Raw genomic sequence first — 27,065 nt, forward strand, 5'->3', positions numbered from 1 at the left:
CACAAATGCTCTTTCCACTCCAAATTCTGTTTCTGCAACAGCACAAGACGCAGCACTTTTTTTCCAGGCTATGAGGCACACTTCATTTTCCAACGGGGCTCAAATGCCTTTGAAAACCAGGCAGTGACTATAAAAACATGTGAATCAGTTCTGAATGGCGTATGTCTGCGCAGAGGCGTCCAGGTGCCAACTTTGATGAACCACTGGTATTAAGGTCATTTCAACCCTTAGGAAGGCAAGGAATTCGGCAAAACAGCTGTTTCACAGAAAGACAATCTGCTCTACAGGTCTCTGTGGTGGTACTTCTGCAACATTTGCTTACCACAGGCTTTGATAAGCCAAAAAGACAGCACAGATCACACATAAAGGAGTTTGGGTACCTAGAAGAGGGTCCTAACAGACCATCTGGATGAGAGATGGCTTGCCAGGTGAGCATCCCAAGTTCCACTCAGCCGACCAGCATTCCCTGAGAACTTTACACCACCTGCCGCTTTAAAGACATGAAGACACGGGGCTCTGCTTGCAGACCTGAGCAGAACTGGAAGCCAGGGATAGGAAAGAAACAAAGAGCTACTGTTCGTCAGGCACAGACTGGAAGTGTGTGATTTAGCGGTGGTGAACTCCCATTTCCCTTGCTGTCTCGTGGACTTAAGCAGACAGGGTTCTACTGTGTGAGCCTCACACTCACCACAAAGCTGTGCTGCAGACCAGTTAACTCTCTGTGATGAGAAGCTCACCCCCGCCCTTGTTTAAAACTTACATGGGTTCTTCTGCACACACCACGTCAAATTAGCACACAAAGTGTAGCTGGCAGAAGCCAGCGATGGGCATCTCAGGACAACTGTATTTCATTTGTTGACCGAGGACCTAGAACAGCAGTCCTCACTGCATCCTTCCAGCAGGGAACTGGAGCTTGGGGAAGCTCACACAGCAATGGGCTGTGCAGTGGGGACTCAACCCCAACTTCAGCCCCCCTCCTGCCTACAGTCCATCACATGAGCTCCCTTAAACCACTTGGACACGTGGGAACCTGCTGATCCTCTGTGGCTTTACCTTGTCTCACTGCTCACTCTTTGGTGGGAGGGCTCTGCATCCGCACCTCGGTCGCTGGCGTGCGTCATGACAATCAGCTGCCCTCTGCTCTAAACTAGAACTTCTCTGAGCACTCTCTCCCAAATTCCTTCTAGAACATTCACCACCATGTCATATCTGACACAGGGCAGATGGTAATGAATGATGGAGACCACCTCGTAAAAAAGAGCAGCAGGAAGGGATGAAAGAGCTGGAAAAGAGCGAGGCTCTCTGATACCTGGAGTCAGAGATACAGTTCTGATCCATCCAGATCCTAAAGTCTGACCCCAGTCACTTTCCCAAGAGGGGACTGCAACTTGTGCTCTGCTGACTTCACAGGCCCCAGGCCATGTCAGGTTAGTGCCGGGGAAACCCATAAGGTACCTCTCTGTCAGCACTGCACGCAGCTTTTTTTAAAAATAAACTGCTGCATGGTATAACAGCATTTCTTTAAAAATCAATAACAAGAGAGTGTTCCAAGGATTGCCACAAGATCTGTAAGGACTCCACCACTTAACTGAACCCTAAACAAAAACGTTTTTTAAAATCTCAGAATCCCAGGTTCAAGTTCTGTTCCAAGATCAGACTCAGAAAAGGCGACAGTCAGGAAAGAGAAACAGCTGTGTCACACGGCCAACATCTCCCAAATCATGTCTGCTGTCAGGATTTGTGGGGGGACCAAAGAATCAAAGGAAATTTAAGAAACCTAGATGACAATTAAGAAAGACACTCAGGGCAAAAGTTGCCAGCTTTCCTATATCAGCATGTGTGCACCCTCAAGGGAGTAGGCAGAGTCCTGAGAGCTTCCTCAAGGCCCAGGAAGTGTCAGCTACTTTTCCCAACAAACACTATTTGGGAGCAAGGGTCCTCAAGAGCTCCAGCCAAGTGCAATTCCTAATGACTTCAGGATCTGTGTGTCTTTTCTTTGGCAACAAGTGATCACAAGCTGGGAAATGCCCAGCTGAGAAGACAACAAGTGCTGTACCAGTTCCCAGAAGCAAAAACCAGGCAAGAGCACTACTCCAGGACAACAAAAATCCTTCCACAGAGCTAAGGAGGAACCATGCTTTTCTTAAAACCTCCTTTAAGAATGCAAAGTAACACTGATCATGGAGTTATATGACTTGTAAGCAATACTTACATAAGTCAGAAAAAGGAGCAAGCCGACTGGTTGCAGCCGGGTGGTGCAGAATGTTTCCGGCTTATCAGCCAACATGCAAGATCTAGTGGCCAATCAAATTCTGGAAGATACTATATCCTCACCAAGCTTAGGGAAGACTGGTGTAGAGAGCAGAAAAAGCAGTGTGCAGACTGGTCACACAGCAGGAGGTGGGCCAGGAGCAGCAGGACCCAATACTGTCACAAAGCACTCCATCACTACAGGCCAGGAAAAAGAAGTCTGAATTAGGTTGGTGCTGTTGCTAGGAAACCAGGCTGGTATCTAGAGAGAATAGTCACTCAATGTAAACATTCAGTGATTTCAGGATGGGGTGGGGGGCATGGCTAAAGAACGGATCCCTGTCTCCCTGGGGTCCCCAGCCACTGCCAAGTGCTGGAGGAGATGATGACACTTAACTGCCAAAGTTGACCAAACTTGCCTTTAGGAGCAGGTCTGCAGGCCACAGGAGAAAGGCAGATGGCTAAGTAGAATCTTGGAAGACATTTTTGTGTAGCACATACACAGGTGAGGGGGAAATAAAACAACTGTCAAGTCCCAGAGAGTGCCTGCATTAGACATACAGAGAGAGCAAACAAGGCCCAAATGCGCACTTTTGAACCTGGGTCTTTGTAAAGAATACGCAGATAAGACCTCCTTCCTCCCCAGATGATGACGCAACGGTCTTTACTCCGAAACCCAAAGCAGATGTGAATGAAAACTATTTTTAGGCCCTTTATAATTGTCACTCGCATAGTCTTTCCATTCTTGTTAGATGCACCTCAAAGTCCACATAGCTTGACTGAAAACCAGGCCAGAGCAAATGCTGTCCCTGCCTCTACAGTCAATGCCTGCAGCACTGGGCAGGCATTGTGAGTGCCATGCTAACACCGTTTGAATCTGGTGAGTTGGGTCCATGCATACACCCACCTGCAATCATTTCACTTGGGTACAAAGTTACAAAACCACCTGGTGCTGTGTTTATCTTCAGAAGGAAGTTTTCCTTCGGAGACGGGTGTGCAGTGAAGCCCAACCCCAGCCCTTGGTGAGATTAGCTTTTACAAGGAAGAACTTTTCTAACCAAACACAGGCAGTCTTTAAATTTGTAAACCTACACCTTTAACGGACTTAACACTGGTCTTTGTCTTTTATTAAAGCCTTTCTCTAGCCAGAAAAAGACAAGATACAACCTGTAAGCCTAGAATTCCTGGATTGAGAAACATACACTAGTGCCCTTCAATTTCCTGTTCACTTAAACAAGTGACCCCCAATTCATCAGGGAAATACTATCAACAGTGAAGTCTAGCATTCTTTAGCAGAAGGGACACACACACACACACTCACACACATCTATATAAGCAGAAGTGTGTCTCCTTCAAAGGCAGAACGCAGTGGCCTTCACCTGACCCTGAATTTCACTTCACTATCTTTAACACTCCTGGAATGTCTCGCAGTGTGAAGTCTCCTAGCCCTTTCTGACTGTGGTCCTGATGCCTGGAGCTGCAGCACTCCCAGATGCTGGGTCCTTGATGTAAGAGCAGCCAACCACAGCCTCTTCCCCAGTGCCGATGAGAAAGCCAGAAATTCAGTCAGTTCAAGTTCAACACTGAGCATATATTAAAAACTCAAAATATATTATGTATGTGGAGGTCATATGCAGCTTTTTAAACAGCACATCTGTAAACCAAGACCTTAAAAAGACAATAGATAAAAAGAGCATAAACCATACATGTTCAACATCACCAGCCAATCAAAGCACAGAGAAGCTGACAGGCTACGAGATGCTCTCTGCCTTGACACAGAGTGCTCCTCCAGGTGTCAGCCTGCATCATGGCACAGAGCCAGAGCCCTGCACCACAGTGGACCTGAGTTCTGTCCTAGGAACCAAAGGACTCTGAGAAGAGTTGATGTCATGGATCAAACTAAAAACAGAAAGAGGATGACTAGTGAGGACGATCCTGAAGAGACTTTCTCGGTCTCACAGGGAGACGCAAAACTGCCTTATTACAGGGCTCAAATCACCAGTCTTTTCAAGTGACTTCCCTGCCAATGACTCAGGTTTACACTGAAGTCACAGACCAGGGCAGCACAAATCTGCACTCCTCGACTACCTTCCTGCAGTATAAGGCAAGGGGGCTTCCAACATGCAGAGAGGAGGAACAGAGACAAGCTCCAGATGTGAGGAGGAGCCTGCCCCCTCTGTGCCCTCTGTATTCCAAGGAAGCTCTGCCAGACAGACCAGATGCAGGTACTGTGCCAAAAGGTGAGGCCTGGTGTGAAGAACAACAGCCAATGAACAGACAGGGTAAGGAACGGGCATGCATGGTGAGAGGTGTTATGACATCCTGGTTGGGGGAGGAGCCAGCTGGGGAAGCAGGCTGGCCAAGTGACTCAGCCACGCTATATGTAAAGCGTGGGCATCTGGGGCACTTCCCTTTTCTAACAGTGAACTTCTAATAGGAACACACACACACACACACACACACACACACACACACACACACACACACACTAACAAGCACAGTCATTCACACTAAGAGACTAACTTGTGTGTGCCTGTCCGTCCTGTCAACTGAAATCAACAAGAGCAGACTAATGAAACTGAACTACAAGTGCTCCTTTATGGGAGCAAGAATTCAGGACTAAAATTCAAGTGTATAGCTTAAAACCTAAGAAGCCACGAGTGGCTTTTACTAATTTTGAGTCATTTTAATTCTCCAAGAGACTTTTTTGGCCATCCCAAGTGACCACAGTCACCGCTCCCAGCTAAAAGCAGGCACACGTGACTTGTAACTGACACTGTGCTAAGCACACAGACGGCTCAACTTCAGCCACCCTGACAAGACTCAGAAGGGACGTGTCCCATTAACGCATCAGTAACACATCACAGTACAAAAATCTTTAAAACTTAAAAAAAATGTAAGTGCTGATGACCACCTGAGCAATTTATCACTGAGCCCTAAACAACACTGAAGCACAACCTGGATATGTGTGTGTGTGTGTGTGTGTGTGTGTGTGTGTGTGTGTGTGTGTGTGTGTGAGAGAGAGAGAGAGAGAGAGAGAGAGAGAGAGAGAGAGAGAGAGAGAAGTACCTAGAATGGAATAAAAATAAACTGTAGCAACCTGTCACCTAAGAACTCAGGAAACCCTCCATAAAGCAGGGTCTGAGTTTGAGTCTACCCAGAATTTTCTAGACTCCAGCACAGGTTCTACTATGGAAAAATACAGCTGAGTACAGGGTTAGACCTTCAAAAGCAAACTCTGCTTACGGAAAACTGTCCCTTTAAGTGATGTAAAGACTATCTTATCTGTCACTAAGGGACAGAACTGCCCCTCCATCCCCCTCACCTTCCAGAAGTGGAGCCCACAGACACATGGGAGAACAAACTATGGGGTGTGGTAGAACAGCCTATTCAGCCCACGTGTGTGGTGTGGAAAGACAGGCCATGTATCCCACAGACCAAGGGTGGTACACAGGCTATGCGGTGGCCCACAGTGAAGCTGGGGAGTGTGCAGGGCAGTGGCATTCTAGGACACTGCACAGTCCTAAAGAGAAGCTCACAGTCAACACTGACACGGCACCAGCCCAGACTCCGTGGTCCCCATCTGCTCTAACACAAGATCCCAATCTAACCCTAGTTACTGCTTCCCCTCTCACCTTATGTGTGGGTCAAAAACTGAATTCAAAGAAGGAAAATCAACCCCGGGGCTTCTTGACAGCCCCGCTGATGTCCACTACAGAGGAATCTTGGTTTTGTTTACACGTTTCTTTGACAACAATGAATTAAGTATCTTTCTATGACTTGTAAATAATTACTTCTCCTCCTCTCCTTCTTCAAGATAGGGTCTCACTATGATCTGGCTGGCCTCTAACTCACAGAAGTCTGTCTGCCTTTGTTTCGAGTGTTGGGATTAATGGTGTGCAGCACCAAGCCTACCTCCCTGATGTGTCTGTTGTTGTCTATGGAAAAGCTCATTCCACAGACATCAGGACACCACATCTGGACGCCACAGCTGTCACATCCCATTTTAAGCAGCTGAAGTCACACCACAGTGCTAACAGTTTTTAAGTGACTTCATGTTCTCAGCATAGAAAAGCCTCACAATGTAAGAACTTGGCTATTTCAGGAGAATGGAGATTATATTTCAGAAGACTTATATTCCTATAAATCCACAGGCTCACATCAAACCACTACACATAATTCAAAGACTTAAAAGATTAAGTAAAATTAGTTGTAAACTAAGATTTGGATACTCAGACATTAAGTTTATTATTATTCATTTATTTGAGCCAATGTCCGTAAGTTATCGTGTGTGAATGCAAGTGTGGAGGTCAGTCCTCCCCTCCACTTCGTTGGAGGCCAGCTCTCCTTTCAGTTCCCCTCTGCCTAGGCCAAGCTAGCTGGTGGCACCTTCTGAGAATTCTCCTGTCTGTATGTCCCATGTCACTGTAGGAGACCTAGGGTTACAGATGTTCAAGCTACCGTCTCTGGCTTCCCATGGGTGCTGAGGGTCTGACTTCAGGTTCTCATACTTGTGTGGTAGGAGCTCCACCCAGAGTCGTCTCTCCAGCCCCTTTCTTTATTAAAATCAGGACCACATCCCAGTCTGGATAATGCATTGCTGGCCATCACCCAAGTGCCCCCCCTCCCTGTCACTGCTATCCTACTGAGGGTTGCAAGCTGTGCTCAGCATGCCTAAGGACCATCTTTTTAATGGATGGACTCTCAATTATGTCAGAGTTTTAAAATAGACACTGTCTATGCTCAGGTTTCCAAATGCTTTACTGTCTGGGCAGGAAGCTTAGTCACCACTGAAGGGGAGAAGGGATCCTGGCATAGACGCCCTGCCAGGGAACTAGGGGTGAAGTTCAGGGCCAAGCTGCCTTCGGACAGCCCCAAAAGGAACATTGTAGGAGGTGCTGTCCCTAGCACCGAGAAAGTAGCTCCCCCTCTTATCTGTTTGGCAGCCTGTGCTCAAAGTTCTTCTTACAGATAACCTAATTCTCCTCCACTCAAACTCATGTGTTTTTCTCATATTTTCCATAAAATGAAAACCTTTACTGCAGCATGTATCTTGCTCAAATGCTGGACGGGGGGAGGGGGGGAGGGGGATGATGACAACTGGAGTCTGTACTGGTTTTGATTTTCTTTCACTGCACAATCAGTAAGTTCTTTTTTAAAAAATAAATTTTATTTAAATTAGAAACAATCTTATTTTACATATCAATCCCAGTTCTCTCTCCCTCCCATGCCCCCCACCGATACCCCATCCACTCCCCAAGGAGGCTGAGGCCTTCCATGGGGAATAATCAAAGTCTGTCACGTCATTTGGGGCAGGGCCTAGGCCCTCCCTCATGTGTCTAGGCTGAGAGAGTATCCCTCCATGGGGAATGGGCTCCCAAAGTCCATTCATGCACTAGGGATAAATTCTGGTTCCACTGAGAGAGGGCCCATAGACTCCCCAGGCCTCCTAGACAAAAATCCACGTTTAGGGGGCCTGGTTCCGTCTTATGTTGGTTCCCCAGCTGTCAGACTGGGGTCCATGAGCTCCCACTTGCTCAGGTCAGCTGTTTCTGTGGGTTTCCTCAGCATGGTCTTGACCCTTTTGTTCATCACTCCTCTCTAAGTTCTTAAACGTCCATCAGTTTTGCTAATGGAAGAACTTCTACCGTACGCAAGAAACCCATGTGTAAATAACACCAAGAGCCAACATGTGCGTATGTCTGAAACTGCTACTTGAGAATTTGAAAGGAGCCCTCCCCAGCACTGGCAGGTCTTATGCTAAAACAGTGACTCTATCTGTGAGCTACCTTGTCAGGCACAAAGCTTAACTCGCAGTGTCCTTTTATCTGTGCCGTGTGTGAAGTGGGTGCCTTTCAAAGCCAGGGACAAAGAGACAGCCTGGATTACATCAACAGTTACAGAACCAATAAATGCACCAGAGCCCTGCTCTGAAAGCATTCAGCCACGTGTTATTAGCACTTTCACTTCAGTGAGCCTGTGGTAACTGGAACCAACCAGGGGACTTGGGCCTGCAAAGCAGGCATCTCCCACTGCCAGTCCAGCAAGCCTCCCTCCCTGAGGAGAGGTCTGTTCTTCATACCAAGTTCTTCATAACCAATTTTATTTATCTCACATATTTCCATTTTAGAACTTATGGAAAAGCAACAAATCCAGGCTTTCACAAACTAATGCCTCTGAACAATATTTTACAGAAGGGGTTGCAGAGATACGAGTACTGGCTGCTCTTGCAGGGGTCCTGGGTTCAGTTCCCAGCACCAACGGGGTGGCTCATAACCATCTGCAACTCCAGTTCCAGGGTATCTGATACCCTCCTCTGACCTCCATGGGAACCACACATAGATGTAGTATTCACACAAACACACAGGAAAAATATTCATACACATAGAATAAAATGAACAGATCTAAAATTTAAAAAAAAGAATGTCACAACATCCTCAAAAACTAGGTGAGGAGCCCAGTATGGCAGCACATGCCTTTAATCTCAGCACTTGGGAAGCTGTGAGTTCAAGATCAGCCTGGTCTACACAGCAAGTTTCAGGTCAGCCAGGGCTATATTATATGAGACTCTGTCTTTAAAAAAAAAAAAAATAGAAAAAATGCATGACCTAAGACTAGATGGTATGTACGAGCAACCACAGAACATGGCTGACTGAACTAGATACACACTCTTCTTTACCGCTACTACATGGAACCAAACTTTCCTTTTCATAGCTGCATGATGTATCTGGTTAGGAATCCTCTCACCCCCTGCCCTCAGCTGCACCTTCCAACAGAACGTGGAGTCTGCCCTGGGGGCCTCTGCTTAGAGAAGATGTGGCTCACCGTCCAGCCCCATCTTAGCTTCCGCCTGATTCCGGTTCCTTGGCCAAGGGACTTCTGCTACCACAGACACACAGATTGAAATGAAAGACGGTGGTTTTCTGAAGCCCCTCTCCAAACGTTACATACAAACTGACAGTTTCTGTCATAGTTACAGACAGCAAAATAAGATATTTAAAAACCCACTATCGAACAAGGGAGACGGCAACACCTGCAACGCCAGTACTCCTCCAGGAGGACTATGCGTTTGCAGCTAGCCTAGGCTACACAGCTAGATAACAACAAATAAGCCCATTAGTGTTTGCATGCCAAGTGGGTTTCCAGGATAACGGTAGTAAAATAAAGCAGGCAGGACAGTGGTCACATCATGAAGACGGTAGGTGTATTAGGCAGTAGGAGTATAAGCAGTAAGAAATAAGCACACAATACTGTTGAATTTACAATACTGCTATAGACTAACCCAGATAGGCATCGGGGGCAAAAAGAAATGGCCTGGGTGGGACTGTATAATAACGGCAGGGCTTCAGAAAAGGGACAGGCTGATGTAAGCTACAGTGCTGTATACAAACAGCAGGCAGCTCAGCTTAGCCCTGACTCACTGCCAGGTGGAGATGCTGGTGCTACTGAAGGACACTCGTAGTCACAGGACAGTGACGTAAAAACAAGTGTCTCCCAATCGGCCCCTCTAGACTAGCTAGGGAGGCCCTTACCGTGGCCTAATCCTGACCCAGTCCCTCGTCCCTGCATCCACCCAGCTTCCTGACGTGACGGCAAGTTACCAGTATAGACGACCCAGGGTGTGAGCGTGCCTATTTCTGGAAAGAAGCAGCTCTTTCCAAAACTACTGAGTCAGAAATTTTTACCAGCACTAGATTTGGTTAGAAAAAGGGAATAGGGTAATTTTTAGTTAAGTAAACAGGATGAACATTCTGTCTCCTTCCAAAACGCAAAATTCAAAGCTAATTACTCCAGAGGGACTGGGGCAGAGCTTTAAAAAAAAAATAATTACAAAAAAATATTTAATTACATGCAAATTCCACAGTTGTTTTACCTTTTTAAAATTTACTCATTTAACTGACATAAGAAGTATGCCTATTCATAGGGTGGCACATGGTGCTGGGTGCACCCCGAATAACAGAGCAGACAGTGGTCAAAGACAGGACTGGAAAGGACAGCAGGGACCCGACAGGGAAGGACTGTGAAGCCAGGGAGCCCTGGTACCTCCGTGGAATTGACAAGGAAGCCCTGCTAGAGACACCAGCCAGGAGATGAGTGCTCCACCAGCTCACAGTGCAGCACAGGGGTCTGGCGGCTGACAGTGATGCAGAGGACACAGGAAGGAAGAAGGAAGGGATGCTTACTCAGCAGTTAGAGACAGTGAGGATGGTCCAGCAGGCTGGGGGCCTGAGGCACAGCAGCATCAGGAAGAGTTCTGAGACCTCATTAAGTATGTGCTTCCTGGGTTTTAGAGGGAAGAAAAGAGAACTCGGTGAGTTAAAAGTGTAAGGAATAATTAATGTGCAATAAAGGTAATATGCTCCTTTTTCACAGCAGAAAAGACTTTAGGAACGGGTAGCTCAGCTACACTCGTCCAGATCTTTCATGATACATAGAAACTTTCAGGAAAAGGACAGACATAGCCTTGGAGTTCACAGCTCATCAACTGAGTTTCAGCTTCTAGGACAACGTCTTGTATACAGTAGGTACCTAATTAACAGGGAGAGTGTTTCGAAAGTGGACAAATGCTAAACTCACAAACAGGATAGCTTGTTCTGTCTGGTCCCTGCCACACAGTGCAGGTGGCAACTCCTTGCTGACTGGCAGATCTTAATGACACCATAGAGTACCACAGAACTTTGTAGAACACTCTGTGTGCTGACACATAGGTGCTTTACCTCACTGCCTCATAGACAGGCACACAGAAAGGAAGCCATCAGGCTAGATGACAAACTACATGGACTTTTGCTTCCACTTCTACAATTAAACAGCAATTTCTCCTCAAAAATGTTATTTGTGGCCAGACTTCATGGTGTGCACACCTGTAATTCTTGCACTTGGGAAGTAGAGACAGGAAGATTAAGCGTTTAAGGTCTCAGCCACGAGATTCTGGTAGAACACACCTGACTGACAGGCAAGAGGCCCTAAGTGAGTCAGAGACCAGCACTGAAAAATAACGGTTATACAAAAAACGCAGGGCCCCACTGCTGATGACTGTTCTGAAAGTTCTGCCTCTTTTAATGACTTCCTCCATTATTTCCTCTCCCTCTGTCTACTGACCCTGGGTCTCGCTACACAGCCTAGTTGACTTTGAAGTCTTCCTCCTACCTTAGCCATCCAAGTGCTAGGATTACAGGTGTGTGCCACCATGCCTCTATTTCTTATACCACTTTCCTGGTATCAGCTGTGTATATCAAATATCAAAACCTTGAGACGTGATTATTCTATTCCATGCCATCACAATTAAAGAATGTTAACACTACTCCAAAGTTACTGACAATGACAATATAACTCAAAATAGTTCATTAACATGAACTGTGTGCCAGGCAATATATCTTGACATATACAGTCTCTACTCATGCTAACATGTCACTTAACTCTGCAGAAGACACCAGCACTATGGAAAGACGCACACCTTACTCAAGTCTTATAGCCAACACAGCCTGACTCAACAGCCAAGGCCTTTCTTGCACTGTGCACTCCTGTTCCTCCCAAACATTGGATATCTGGGCAAACACCTGTTCCTCCTGGTAAAGATTAAGTTTGAGGCTTGAAGGATTAGCATTTAGACAAGAATAAGGGAAAAAAAAAAAAAAAAAAGGAAGCCACTGTGAGTGGCTAACTCATGCCCTTCCCACTCTACCTCCAAGACCTGCTAGGGATCAGCAGAGAGAACAGTCCCCATCAGAGTGTAAAGAAAATAGATAAAACTCACAAAGTAAAGACAGGAAAGCCACACACAACGGCTCTGTCAGCAGTCAAGGTCCTGAGGGTCTTAAAGAAAAAGTAAAGCTCCCTTTGACACCCAAGGCCCCTACACACCCCCAGGAGCAGCTGCTGTCTGTCCCTGCACAATAAGAGCACTAAACTCTTTCCTTAGAAACTAAGTCTCTTCCCTCCTTTTAAGAATGGAGAAAGATGCTGGTCTCAAATTCCTTCAGACTCGGCCTCCCTTGTGTGGGGCTCACAGGTGAGCACCACCATGCCCTGCTCCAGACTCGGCCTCCCAAAGTCATGGGTCCCAGCTCTCTTTCTCATCTGCAGTCAGGTTTTCTGTTTCCTAGTATTCATTTCATCTCTCACATTAACTGTCAAAGTTTTTAATTACATTGGGCTCTGAGAACGTCTACAATTAAGTCCTCCCCGAGCAAACAGATTCAACAACTCTGATACACTGTGTACATAGGGACAGTCGGCCATGAGAAAACAGAAAAACGAAACAATTAGCAGTGACTCTGTAACTCAAGGAGAGAGAGTGTCAAGAGACCCCGCCCTGGAATACACAGAGGCACCGTCCAGTCATCATTACACAGGAGTCTGGATTTCCTTCCAAGACAAATATGGAATTCAATCAGTGCTCTGACTTCCACACAGCGAGTTCATTTTTAGTCCTTATTTGACTACACAAAGGCGGGAAAGGGGAGACTTTTCCTCTACTTTCTTGAGGAGGAAAGAGAGGAAAAATGTAATATTTAAAGTTGATGGCACAATTTAGAAACTTTTCCATTACTGTGCACACCCAGCTGAGTCATGTGCCTGAGCCCTCACTGGCCACCTCAGAGCCCTGGCCTTCCCATCCATGGTCCTTCCAGCTCTGCCCATTCTCAAATTGAAGGGGTAAGAAACCCTAGCATGCCTCTGTCTCTCTGGTAACATCCCATAATCTTTTCTAAGTACTGATTTTTACTCATGAGGTCTACCTACAGACAAATTAATACATAAACCACAACCAGGGAAAACTGTACCTGGAAACAGCCAGTTGCCACAGAAACACCAGCTTAAAGAAAACCCACAAGCCAATGAGATGCTTTAAATCCAAAATTCAGGTGAAGAGGAAAATATCTGTAACCCAAAGCCAGTGGACAGGCAGACACTTTTCAGACGTGTTTAGGTGACTTCCACATAGCTATGTGAGAGCTATGTTGCTGGGAAGACAGCTAAGTCAGCAAAGCGTGCAGACTTGAGTCCATCCCCCAAAGGCACACAACATGGCCTGAGCTTGCAGTTCCAGTACACTGACCAGGTGGAGACAGGTAGATCCATGGGGCTTGCTAGCCAGCCAGCCCAGGCTACTTAATGTGCTCCAGGCCAATGAGAGATTTTGCCTCAAAAATGTTTCTCAGGATGGTGCTTCAGAGAAAGACACACACACACACACACACACACACACACACACACACACACAGAGAGAGAGACATGATACAGTGTGAGTCTCTCTCTCTCTCTCTCTCTCTCTCTCTCTCTCTCTCTCTCTCTCTCTCTCAGGAGAACTACACCGATATGGACAGTAACTATTCAAGCTTGAGAGCTGGAAGAGCCCTCCATAGTGTTTTCTATACCATTATTCCCTGACTCTCTCCAGGGCACACGGCCTGTGGAGCACTGAATTACAGGCATCTGAAATCTTCAGATGACTGTCAACTCACTGAGGCCCATGAACTGTGCATGTGGGACCCTCCAGCAACCAGCTCCGAGCCTTGCTCTGGTCCTGACAGTGTGTGACTGTAAGTACCACACTGAAGTGTGTTTTCCCACTCTCTATCACATCTTTAAGTAAAGTCTCTTAAAACTATAAATGAGTATTTCTTCAGAGCCCAAGTTGATAAAGTATCTGCTTCTTAGATGTGGCAAAGGGCACTGCTGAGTTAAGAGTCCCACCCCATTCTCACGGCTGTGTGATCTTAGACGAGCGACTCTGCCTGTCTAGGTCTTGGTACTCAAATGCACAGAAAGGACCCCTGTGGGACACTGGACACAGGTGTGGTCATCTGAAGAAACTGCACTATCACTGCCATCGCACCATCCAAAAGTGCCATGTGTCTACACTGTTAACACCTGTGGAGCCATCTTCTGGTAAGCAGGAAGACCATCACAGGGTAATCAGGGTCTCTGAGATATCAGCTACAGGAGTTACACACGGACAGGTCAACTCCAAGGAACTTGAGTCTACAACTTCACAGCACAACACCCAAGCAGAGTGCCAGCTCGAGACTCATCTTGGTTGTCCGTCTCCCATCACTTTTGGTAGAGGCAGGAAGATTAGAAGTTGACGCTCATCCTCAAACATCGGAGTTCAAGGACAGCCTGAGTCACAGGAAACCCTATTTCCAAAAACAGCAAACAAGATACATTTGCCCTCCCTGGGCTACTACTACAGATCCCAAGGTCACATCTGATGAGACAGGGAGGTGTCCAACTCAATGAAATGATTCCTAAAGATACTCTGATAAACCCAAAGATGGAGCACAACTGTCATCAGAGAAGGTTAACCCAGCGACCACAGAAACAGATGCAGACCCACAGCCAAACATTAGGCGGAGCTCAGGGAATCCTGAGGAAGACAGGGAGGAAGGACCGTATGAGGCTGTGGGGTCAAGGACACTACAAGAAAACCCACAGAACCAACTAACCTGGCCTTAAAAGGGCTCACAGAGACTGAACTGCAGCCAGGAAGCCTTCTTAGGACTAACCTATGTGACAGTTGTGTAGCTTGGTCTTCTTGTGGAATTCCTAACAGTGGGAACAGGGCTGTCTCTGATTCTGTGGCCTGTTTTGGGGTCCTTTGCCCTACTACATTGTACAACCTTAATACAAGAGGAGGTGCCTAGTCTCGCTGCAACTTGATAGATCAGGCCTGGCTGATATGCATGGAGGCTGCCCTTTTCTGAAGAGAAACAGAGGAGGGGAAATGGACGGGCAGGGAGACTGGGGGGGGGGGAATCTTGTCAGGATGCTAAACCAATAAACAAACAAACAAACAAACAAAAAGCCTCCATAAGATCAGACTGTAGGCATTTCCTCAATTAGTGATTGATGGAGGAGGGCCTCGCCCATGGTGGGTGGTGCTGTCACCGGGCTGGTGGTCCTGGGTTCTACAAGAAAGAAGGTTGGACAAACCACGATGAGCAAGCCAGCTAGCAGCTTCCCCCCATGACCTGTGCATCAACTCCTGCCTCCAGGTTCCTATCCTGTTTGAGTTCCTGTCCTGACTTTCATCGCCAGTGAGGGGCTGTTTCAGGGAAGGTAAGCAGAAATAAACCTTTTCTTCCTCAAAATGCTTTGGTCACAATGTTTCATCACAGCAATGGCGACCCTAACTAGAACAAAGGGATCTGAGCAGACAATTTTACGGATTTTCTTTCCCTTAGGGGAGGATGGAAGTCATAATAAACCATGATCCCAAAAGCTGACAATAAAATATTTGGGCAATAAAATATATGCTCCACAAACAGTTCATTGCCACTAATGTGCGCACTGTTGGACTGTGTGGAAGGCTTAATTTCCATGTAACAGGAATCTTTAAAATGTCACCATACAGTAAAGATGACACAAACAAGAAGAAGCTCTGTGTCCCAAAGGAGGAAGGAGTGAGCGCAGCACTACGACTGTTCTTCGCTAGCTCTCGGCTTCGGGCACTGGTCTAAGTGCTGAGCCCTCCAGTCCCTGGGAAACATTGACACGAGGATTTGCACAGATTCTTCTAGGGCTTGTGCTTCATCAAATGCAATCTGGGAAGCATTTTAAACTAAGGAGCCACCCAGATGAACCCAAGTAGGAAACAGTAGCATGTCTTCTGTTGAGCAGATCATGAGCAGGCAATCACCTTAGTCACCTGAAGACAGGGAGAAGCCAGTGAGACTGAGGAAGCTGGACATAGGGTAAACACCTGAGGCAACCCAGCTGCGTGGTGGAATGAAGATGAATAGACTCATTAATTTACATTATAAATTAGCCAAGGAAAAAAAGCCAAGGCTTCATAATTAATAATAAGTTGCCATGTCATAGTTATTTAAGGTTATTTATATTAGAATATTACACACGCACATACATGTATGTTTCTACTCTTGTTTAAAGGTATTGTACCTATGCAGCTCATTTAAAAATGTAAAGTTTTAGTCCTTGAAAGCTATTTAGGATAATAAAGAAATACAGGTTAGCAGTTAAGTCATCTATAACAGTCACATTTGTGGCCCTGTTACATATGTTTTCAAGGTCAAACAGAGATTTTATTTTAGACAGATAGGTAGTCTTCAAATACTTCAGAGACCTACAGAATATGGCACTGACAATGTTTTAATAACATAAGGCTTTCCATGACAGTGAGAGACATCTACTGTAACACCAATTTACTTCAAAAAAGGATGATGGGCACTGAAGAACCTCCATAGGGAGTTTGCATTCTATGTGGCAAAACTGGCCATTTGGACAAGAAACTGCCCTAGCCTCAACTGCTAACAGTGTGCTGTCCAAACTGGGCAAGGAGGACACAAAAGAAGGCGACTGCTGAACTTTGCCAAGACAAGGTAGGACAGTCCTTCAAAATTCCTGTTTCACAGAAAAGTCTGTCAAGATATTCTAGGCCTGTTGGCTGAAGATGGATGCCCCAACATAACAGAGGAACCCTGGGTGACTATACAGGCAGCCAGCCATTTGGTCATTTCTATAGTTTTGGAAGTTGTTTGCTCTACATTTCCTGTTTACCCAGGTAATATTTTATCCTTCTTGGGTCTCTGATGGGGGTTGAAGACTAGATAATTATACAGTTTTGTTACTAAACTAAAAAAAAAAAAAAGAAAGAAAGAAATGCAAAGTTAATAAAGGTTGAGAGGCATAAAAGCTTAAATTGCTTATCTAAGAAGATGCTTTATAGTCTAAAAAGATATTTTTAGAATGGTAATACGTTATGATAGAAAGTGGTTTAGGATAGATAATAGAGTATTTTCTCCAAAACTTCGAAATACAAAAGATCTGGACACTATGGATAAAATTCTAACTTGAAAACTGTTCTTATTGTATATAGTTTTACAGTGTTAGAGTTAAAACCTTTTATTTTATTTAGATGAAAGGGGGAAATGGGGAATATCGTGTACCCTGTAGAGCTATGTCTCCACATACAGAACTTTCTGATTGGTTTAATAAAGAGCTTAACGGCCAGGAGAGGACAGGCAGGACTTCCACTGGGGAGAGAGAGGAAGAGGAGGAGGAGGAGGAATTTAAACGCATGGATTTCACCACAGACTCTGCAAAAGTCATACATATGGTACAGAACAGAGGTAACCAAGCCATGTGGCAGAATGTGGATTAACAGGGACAGGTTAATTTAAGTTATAAGAGCTGGTTGGGAAAAAGCCTAAAGCTGAGCTTTCATAATGAGCATTAATAATGAGTCTCTGTGTCATTATTTGGGGCTGGAGATCCAAATATGGTCTAACAAGAAAACTTGCTACAGAGGATCAGACACCCTGGTCCTAGGGCTGGCTGCACAGCCTCATCACCGGCCCAATGGCATAAAACCTCAGAACCACCAACAATTCTTAAGGAACTGAACGGCTACTTTGTGTTGTATAAACATGGACACTTTATTTTTCTTCTTTTCCCTTTGTGATTCCACTGGGAGCTGAAAAAAGAAAGAAAAAAATATGTAGAAAGTGGGGAAAATTCTAAGTGGAATATAAGAATACTGAAATTTAAGACTATGCCTGGCTGAGACAAAGGGTCACATCTGATACAGGCAGAGCCCCGTAGAAATTTTCAGTACAAAAGTTTATATTTCAAATCAAACCTCTGAATTAAAATTTTTTTAAACTAGTACTTCGCTAATAAAACTAAGAAAAGAATTTTCTGTGTTTTGTTTTTGTCTTCTTTACCAAAACTTTTCTTTGGTGGGAGTGAGTGCGTACACCCGAGCAGCTGCTCTCTAGGTCACCTACGCTTCTGCAACACGCCCACTCCCCTACGAGGCTTAGAGGCAACAATTTCATTTTAAAGTCAGGGTCTCACTCGTAGCCTTGGCTGGCCTGGAATTCCCTATGTAGCACAAGCTGGCTTCAAACTCCAACCCAGAGAGAGCCACTGCCTCTGCCTCCTAAGCACTGGGATTCATAAAGTATGTTTTTAAGGAGTGTTTTTGTCACCTCAAATGTTAGAATGTGTGGACTCTAAGAGCTACCTGTCTTGTGTTCTCACATGGCAGAGGCCAGTGACTAACTTCCTCAGAGGGTTCTTGACAACGCATCTATAAGCTTGGTCATTTACCACAACCAAGGCCCCATCTTCAACCTTACTTACTGACTCAGAAGGATGATTTTAGCAGCATCAATAGGGCAGTATCATCTCTTAAGAGGAAATAAAATTAACGAAGCTTCAGTGGAAAGCAGCATACAAGTTCATTAATAATTATAAGCGTAACAGAAGTGCCTCTGCATGACCAGACATGGCCACGGCTTCCCTTGCAGCTAGGACTATACAGCCTGCCACACTACAGCCAGAAACAGGTCAGGCAGGCAGGGGTCAGAATGAAGGAAGTCTGTGTGTCTGTGTGAACATGCTCACACACGCACATTCATGCACACAGGCCTACTTAACTGTGTGTGCACCACATGGGACTGGAGTTATGGGTGGTTGTGAGGTGCCCAATGTAAGTGCTGGTTCCTCTGCAGAAACAGCAAGTGCTCTTAACCACTGAGCCATCTAATGCCCCCGTCAATCAAATCTTAAAAATTAAAAGGAATGTAGCCAGGTGTGGTATTTCATGAAATAACCCCGTAATTCTTTTAACATTTGAGGTGACAAAAGTACTGTCTTTAAAGGCTACTTTGTTAGGCTGGGTGTGGCAGTGCACACCTTTAATCCCAGCACTTGGGAAGCAGAGGCAGGTGGATCTCTGTGAGCTTGAGTTTGGGGCCAGCCTGGTGTTCATAGCGAGTGCCAGGCTTTGGGAAGCTGAGGCAGGAGGCTCGTGAGGTTTCAAGCAGCCTACATAGGGAGAGCTTGTCTCAACAAAAATGAAAAGAGGTATATACTGCACAATTCTATACATACACATGCACGCGTGGATTTCTTACCCCTTCTAAGAAAAAGGCCAGGAGAGAGGCTGCATCGGTAGTGCGGCTCCTTCCTGCCTTTGGCATTTTCTTATTTCCTGAAGAGCACTGTACGCCATATTCCTGGGAGAAATTCCTAAGCATTTCAGTCAGCACGTGTAAGAAGACCTCTTCAGACTTTTATCAGACATGACTGTGAGAGTGCCCTTGGTCTGCGCCTCTGACTCTGGGAGAGGATCCCTTCCCCAAGTTAAGCAACCCTCAACAAAGCCAAGGAACTCCCCTAAATCTTTTCCCACAATCCCATGTCTCTACGCTCTGGGTACATTTCAGCTGCAACGTCTAGGAGTTAACTGGTATCTATTTTATTATGGCCAGGGTAAATGCCTGACTTCTCCCCACAGTCAAGCTATGCCTTATCCGACCATGGTGGTGACCCTGCTTCCAGTCGGGGAAGGAGCCTGGGAAGCAGCTTTCTCCTTTACTCACTTCATCCCACCACCCTCTTCATTCTCACTCCATCCTCACCGGGCTGCAGGACCCATCTGCTGAAGCAGCACGAGAGCCGGCTTCCAGGTGCCAGCCTCTCATCTCCAAGCTGATGCTCTGAATTTACAACTGGGATGATGCCCAGTCATTCCAATGTAAACTTGTAGGCCTGGTTTTTATTAAGTTCTGTAATGTGACCCACCCTAAATATGTAACTTTATTTCTACCATGCATTGGTACCCTCCCTCAACAACCCAATGGCATGCTGTAATCAATCTTAACACCAAGCCTTGACGATATAAATTTCACATGGTCCTTCCTCAGGTTTGGAGGGATAGACAGCTCACATGAGGAGTACTCGCTTAGCAAGTACAGAGCCAAGTTCAATCTCCTGCACCACCACCAAGTGAGTAACAACTGTGGCAGGGAACCATGAAGTAAGTGCCAGCATCCCTGAGAACCTGGGTTCCATCCTGAGAGCTCCAGGCACAGGGCCTAAAGAGACGGCTCGTTATTTAAGAGTGCTTGCTGCTCTCCCAGAGGTTCCAGCACCCACACCAGGTGGCTAACAACGGTCTACAATGGCAGCTCCTGAGGATCCGACACCCTCTTTGGGACTACAAAAGCCCCTGCATTTATATAAGCACACGCCTACACACAGACCTACACATATAGACATAAAAATATTTTAAACATCTACACAAATACACAGTAGACAGAAACTCTGAGGAACAATTACCAAGGTCAGCCTGACCTCTACAGACACACACACATACATGTGTCCCTTCTTTTCCTTCTGTTTGCATTTACAGAGAATAATGCATTCCCTCCCTTGCTAGATTCTCATGTCTCCAACTTCCATTTTTGTTTTAGAACTTGTGTGGCACTTACTACCAATCTTACAATAAGGTGTGAAATCAAGCCCATGCAGACAGACTTGTTGTCACGTATGCTGCAGCCATGAGGTTCCCCACACCCACTCCCCATGATAATCTGGTAACCCTAAATGTACAGAAGTGCTCAGATGTGATCTAGCAAAAAAAAAAAAAAAAAAAAAAAAAAAAAAAACCACCATCAGCTTCGGCCCAGCCTCTCTGCACAGCAACCTGGGCCGGTCAAGTGCTGTCCTACTGGTATAACAGAAAAGACTGTTGAGATGCACTGTTCTGTAGGAGGCCCTTCAAGTGTCATCACCGTGACAGCAGGGATGCTGCTAAGCCCTACACCCAGGACAATAGAGTTCCTGGAAATGACAACTGGTTTCTCTAGGTATCCGCCAAGGATTTAGTAATGAAAAATCTCAAATACCTCCCCATCTCCAGAGAAAAGGCACTAGGTTTTAAAGGGTGCTTAGACCAGAGAGAAAGTCAGAACTGTCTTAAAAGAATATTGCCTGAGAGGTAAACTATACCTAAACCATCATCTCTCTGGCCAGCCATGCTGCAGGCTGCTTAGGAAGAAGCAGTTTCCACACACACATAGCACTAACATGTATGCATCCATGTTTTTAGCCATGGGGCTTCCTATATATGGTATGTTTCACCAACTGACCTTTCCTAAACCCAGGATGAGAAGGACATGCAGTGCCCACTAAAACAGCCCATGCAGCAAACACTCGTTTCATTCTGCGATACTAAACACACAACTCTTCACATGACTCTGCAACCAGGGGCCACTTGAGAAAGTAGGTCCTCTATAGTTACTCCACAAGAGAAGTGCTGAATTCGGTGGTGCAGGCCCGTCATCCCACTTGGGAGGTGGAGGCAGGGGGACTGTTCCAGACCAGCCTGTCTTAATAAACAAATTAATAACAAAATTTTCAAATGTAATGTTTTAGAGCATTTAGCTTACCAACACCTAGCAAAAGTTTTAATGGGTCTGTTTTTATTGAACCAATTAAAATACATGGAACTTACCAAATGTAGACTACAAAAAAAAAAAATGATTCTGCAGCTTGGGGCTCAAATCAAGACCTTTAAACATATTAGGCAAAAAGCTATACTATTGAGAGACGGCCTTAGTTGACACTTCCACTTTATAAAACTGATATTTTACTTTAAATTTAAAGATTTATTTGAATCCAGTTTCAACACACTATGACTGAGCTCTCAATAACTGCTCACTATTGCCCGGACTGCAACCCTAGCAGACATGGTTTGTAAGAAACTCACTACTGTAGGTTGTCTCCTACCAACTGGGAGACACAGAGAAGGCAGAAATGGAGCCTGACTGTACTTCAGCGTACAGGGCAGGAAGGACTTGCTGGTGAGACTGTGTCACTGAATGAAGAAGACTGTACTCGCCCAGAGAGTGGCCTCTGATAACAAGGGCCATGATCACCATTGCCATTCAGATAGAATACTGACGTCCACTAGGCTTAACAAATGATGGCAAACAGGATAACCTGGACAACACCTGCCTGTTACCCAACTCCTAAGGAGGAGCATGACTTCAGAGAAGGCTCCTGTAAATCATGTGTTGAGTGAAACAAATGGGAAGGATGTTAGCAATCACGTGCTGGGATCCCCTCCCTCAAAAACCCAGCAAGCCCATGAGGCCATGACTAGAAGCTGGGTATTCAACAAAGAAAGTGCTTGACCCTTCACCAGCAAGCCAACCTGGGACCACTGAGCATCACACGGAGGAGGAGGAGGGGGCGGGGCTCTGGACTGGATGCAGCAATGGCAGCAGAGCACTGATACCCTGGAGACAGAGCTGATGCAGAAACGGGCTGCTGTGATGGGGACCTCCATAACTTTGAGGATATCTGCTAGAATTCTCCCACAGCTAAAATGAAGGCACATAGGTGTGCCTGGCTAAAACGGCCCATTATGTCTCTCTCATATAGTGAAAGACAATATTCTAGACGTCAGCGTGACCACTGGGAGGAAGAGAGCTGACTGAATGGAGGGCAATTAAGCACAGAATTCTGAAGCTTGCTATGCTAACTGGAAACAGCAATGTGGGACACAATCAGAGAACACAAATTACAAAATGTTCAGAACAAAGAAGAGCAAATCCTGCTTGAGATGCTAAAGGAAAGTGTGAGTCATGTTCTAGGAAGCTCTCAAGAATAGAATTGTAGTGAAATTAGCTTTGGCTAATTAGCTCAACCAAGACCAGGCATCACTGTGTGCCAGGCACTGCTCGTGGAATACAGGTGATTGACTGGTGCAAAATGCCCTTATGGTCTAATGGGGGAGGGGGTATGCAGAGCACAGGGGCTCACAGACACATTAAAATGTCACAGCAGGGCAGCAGGAAGATTCCACTATGGGAGTTTACAAGAGTGGGAAAGGATGAGCTGGAATTCTGGGAGAAGAAGGCACCACCTGTGCTGCTATTTCTCTCATCAGCAAAGCTGTGGGACAAAGCTCTGTGAGCTCTCTGAATGCACTTCACAAGTTACCCTCTACTGGGCATGGGGGTATGGGTGTGTGTGTGTGTGTGTGTGTGTGTGTGTGTGTGTGTGTGTGTAGGAATTAGATGTAGTTGGTCAATGATTAAACAACATGACTCAGAATACAAGGTGGATGTGTGTGAACACCTCAAGAGGCCAAGACAGGAGGAAAACCAGTTCACAGCCAATTCAGGCTGCATACTGAGACCTGTCACAAAACCCAAACAAACCTAACAAACCTAACTTCATTAAGTTCTGCAAGACACATTGTTTGACTTAGACAATGCTGTTATCGGTGATCTGAGAAAGAATTTCACACATCTTTATCAAGTAATGGTAGAGTTACCCACCAAAATCTAGGGAGAATAATCCAAAATAGCATTGCCAGAGTCCAAATATGAAACACTTTAACAGAAGAATAACTTATTAAATTCAATGCAGAGATAAATTATATTCGACTTAAATTTTTTTAAATCAGATGTGGAACTGGGAAGATGGTTCTATCTATAAAGTAGCTGTTAAGTATAAGGACCTGGGTTTGGATCCCCAGTTTCCACCTAAGCTGGGCATGGCAGCCCACACATGTAATCCTACCGTTCAGGAGACAGACAAATTCCTAGAAATCACCGACAATCCAGGGCAACTGCACTGGTAAATCTACAGGATTAGTGGGAGAACAGAAAAGACTCCCGACATCAACCATGGGCCTCCGCATGCATACTCACCTGTGCACAAAGCTGTACAAACACCTGTCTCTCTCTCTCTCTCTCTCTCTCTCTCTCTCTCTCTCTCTCTCTCTCTCTCTCTCTCTCTCACACACACACACACACACACACACCTGAGAACCAGAGAGTAGTAGGTCAATTTACACCTGGGGAAGTATTCAACACTAGGCCAGGCCCCATAGCCAGGCATACAAAGAGGCAGAGTAAGTGTCCCCATGACTCGAAAATTTAGTTAACATCAGCATGAACCACAAGGAGTAGCTAAAAACAATCAGCAACATCCAATAACACAGAATGTAGCTGTGCAAACCTGGGGCACCCCAAGTCCAACAGCAGTGAGAAGATGCAGATTCTGGAAGGCAAAGATTAGACTATGAAAACAGAAACCTTGCTGAAGAAAAGACTGTGTTAACAGATACGGTGGAATGAGATGCCCCCCGTAAGTCTTGGGCACTTGAATGCTTAGTCCCCAGTGGGTGGAACTGTATGGGAAGGATGAGGAAGTGTCCTGGTGAAGGACGTGTGTCCCTGGGGACGGGCATGAGGTTTCAGAAGCCCCCATCTCCTCAGTGCACTTTCCCTGCCTCCTGCTTGCAGACTTGGATGTGAGCTCTCATCTGCGTGCCCCCAGGCCTTTGCTCGCCATCATGAACTAGCCCTGGGAACCGTCTTCTGTAGGCTGTCTTGGTCATGGTATTTTATCACAGCCACAGAACAGAAACTAAGACAACAGAGGGGAACTGTCCGTCTGGGGGGAGGAAGCAAGAGTTAGCAAGCGAGGTTTGGCTTTGTGCCCTGCAGTTTGTCTGAGGAACAAGTGCTCCACATACACAAGCCAAGCGTCTTTACAAAGAGGCCACATCAGGCTAGCCTGGTTTAGTGACTCCCTGTTGGGATTATCCACCTGATTAGAGACTGTGGTTTCCCAAGAGGTTCTCCTGTAGGGGGCACCCCAGAGTCCCTCATTAGCAATCCGTTTATACATCAGGCTCTCAATCGCTTGGTAAATTAAATACATTCCCCGAATCCTGATGACTTCTAGATCCTAACAAAATCTTCACGGGTGCAAATCTGGAAAGGCGAGCAGTTCGGGCCTTACACATGGACTCCAAATCCAGGTTCTCATCATCTGTGGTGTCTTGTCTTCCTTATGACCATGCCAATCAGAAACTGACCAAACAAAGACAGAGGGGAGCAGTCAGGAAGGAATATTTGCATAAGGGAAATAAAGATGATTAGCTATAAAGAGAGGAGTAAATCCTCCAATACCACTTTTGCTGTCCTGAGAAATTACCTAATTCTGTGGTAAGAACAGGCTAGGTTATACAGGGAAAAAAATTCCAGTCAACATTGTTCCAAGCCTGATGCATGGTAAATAAAGAACCAGGGTGTTGTTTACCATTGCTTTAGGATGTAAAACAACATGGGAGGTACATGTATAAAACACTTAGAGAAGCCAAGGTGTGTTGGGGGGGGCACAAACCTAACTGCAAGAAAGAGGAAAGGAAGCTGTCCTTTAAAGAGGGACACCTAAGCAGACGACATGGGGTTACCCACCAGGGCTAGAAAGGCTATAGAAGTGTGTGTGTGGCCCAACGTAAGAAAAACTCCAGGTTCACTGTGGCCAGAGCAGGCATGAGACATGATGTAAATTGGAGAAAGTGCTTAACATGTGCTCAGGCCCTGGAGTCATTTTCAAAGAAAGCCCTCAAGTCTGAGGTTAAGTCACACTGTAGAAATGACACAGGCTGGATTAAACGGAGATAAATTAGCCACTAACTTTAGTAAACCATGGATGTGATGACCTGGAGGCTCCCAAATTTAACCAAAACTGGGAAGAATATCTGCAGGGAGGTTATAGGGAATCACTGGACATATTAAGATTTTAAATGGCATGCTTTCATTGAGGGGTACACTGACTTCACGTGGAGTTGGTTCTCTCCTACCCTCCTAATGCTGTGTCTCACTCTCTTCTGATGTCAAGACAATGACACCAAGGGAGAAGCAAAGACAAGGATGAAGGAGGGCAGGCAGCAAGACACGCTTCATAAATGACTGGCCAGTGACCAACAAGGAAGGGGCCAAGGATAATTTCCAGGGTTATAGGTCAGATTAACTTGGAAGGCTGAGGCAGACAGACATGAAATATCATCTCAAAAATAAAAGAATACTGTGATGCACTGACAGAATAACATCACACCCTGAAATGAGCAAGAGACAGGACAGGGGAAGACAAAGTAGAGGCAAACAGAATCCAAGGTATCCGTAGAACACACCAGGCTGGTGATATGTAGGAGGAATCTAAGTTCAGAAGAGAAGGCTGAGCAAGACACAGGGTTTGATGAGGCTGGAGATACGGCTCAGGGGTTAAGAGCACTGAGTGCTCTTCCAGAGGTCCTGAGTTCAATTCCTACCAACCTCATGGTGGCTCACAACCATCCATTATGAAATCTGGTGACCTCTTCTGGTGTGCAGATATACATGGAAGCAGAATGTTGTATACATAATAAATAAATAAAATCTTTAAAAAATAAAAATAAATGCTGCTGAAAAAATCCAACTTATATATTAAAAAAAAAAAAAAAGAATAAGGACCACTTTTGTAGAGGATCGGAGTTCCGGTCCCAGCTCCCACATCCATCAGGTGGTTCACAGCTGCCTATATCTCTAGCTCCAAGGAATCTAATGCTTTGGGTTTCTTTGGGCAACCATACTCCACTCCCCCAGGTACATAATTAAATACTTTTTTTTTTAAGATATATAAGTCTGGAAGTCATCATTGCACAGTGCCCATTAAAGATATCAGATCACACAAAATCACCAACCCCAGAGCATATGGAGTGGACGAGTGAGGCAGAAGGCTGGAGAATAGCAACCATCTAAGAGAGAGAGAGCCAGCTGCCATAAGAGCCGAAGGAGCTTAAATATTTACACAGAAATCAGAATCTAGTTTGTGGCAGTGACAGAGAGAGACTTCCTGTTGGAACTGGCTAGATATGAACTGGAGAGCGCCTTTCCACACCAAAGTGAAATAACTTACAGTTATCGTGGGAAAACTAAAGCCTGGCATCTGATTTCCTTGGTGGTCAACCCAGGGGCTGTTTTCTGGGGCAGGTGTGTGGCAGGGCTTTTGTGGACAGGACCACACAAGTTCCAGATCTGCTCCCATCCATCTTCCTCTTAGAGCACTTAATTGTCCATCCGCTAGAAACTGCAGTTCTGTACTAGGGAAAACTCTAATAACACGGGGTTGTAGATGGTGCAACAGTCAGAGGACCTGGGATCAGTTCCCAGCACCCACGTGGAGACTAACCACCATCTGTAACTCCAGTTTCAGGG

General features: G+C 45.6%; 1 protein-coding gene across 1 annotated transcript in view; it reads right to left on the minus strand.

Annotated features, from left to right (window-relative positions):
• The window catches only part of Stk38l (serine/threonine kinase 38 like), a 59,688-nt gene that overhangs the window by 23,698 nt on the left and 8,925 nt on the right, over positions 1–27,065 (minus strand). The window lies entirely within an intron of this gene.

The sequence above is a fragment of the Cricetulus griseus genome, chromosome 8 (assembly GCF_003668045.3).
Source record: "Cricetulus griseus strain 17A/GY chromosome 8, alternate assembly CriGri-PICRH-1.0, whole genome shotgun sequence".
NCBI lineage: Eukaryota > Metazoa > Chordata > Mammalia > Rodentia > Cricetidae > Cricetulus > Cricetulus griseus.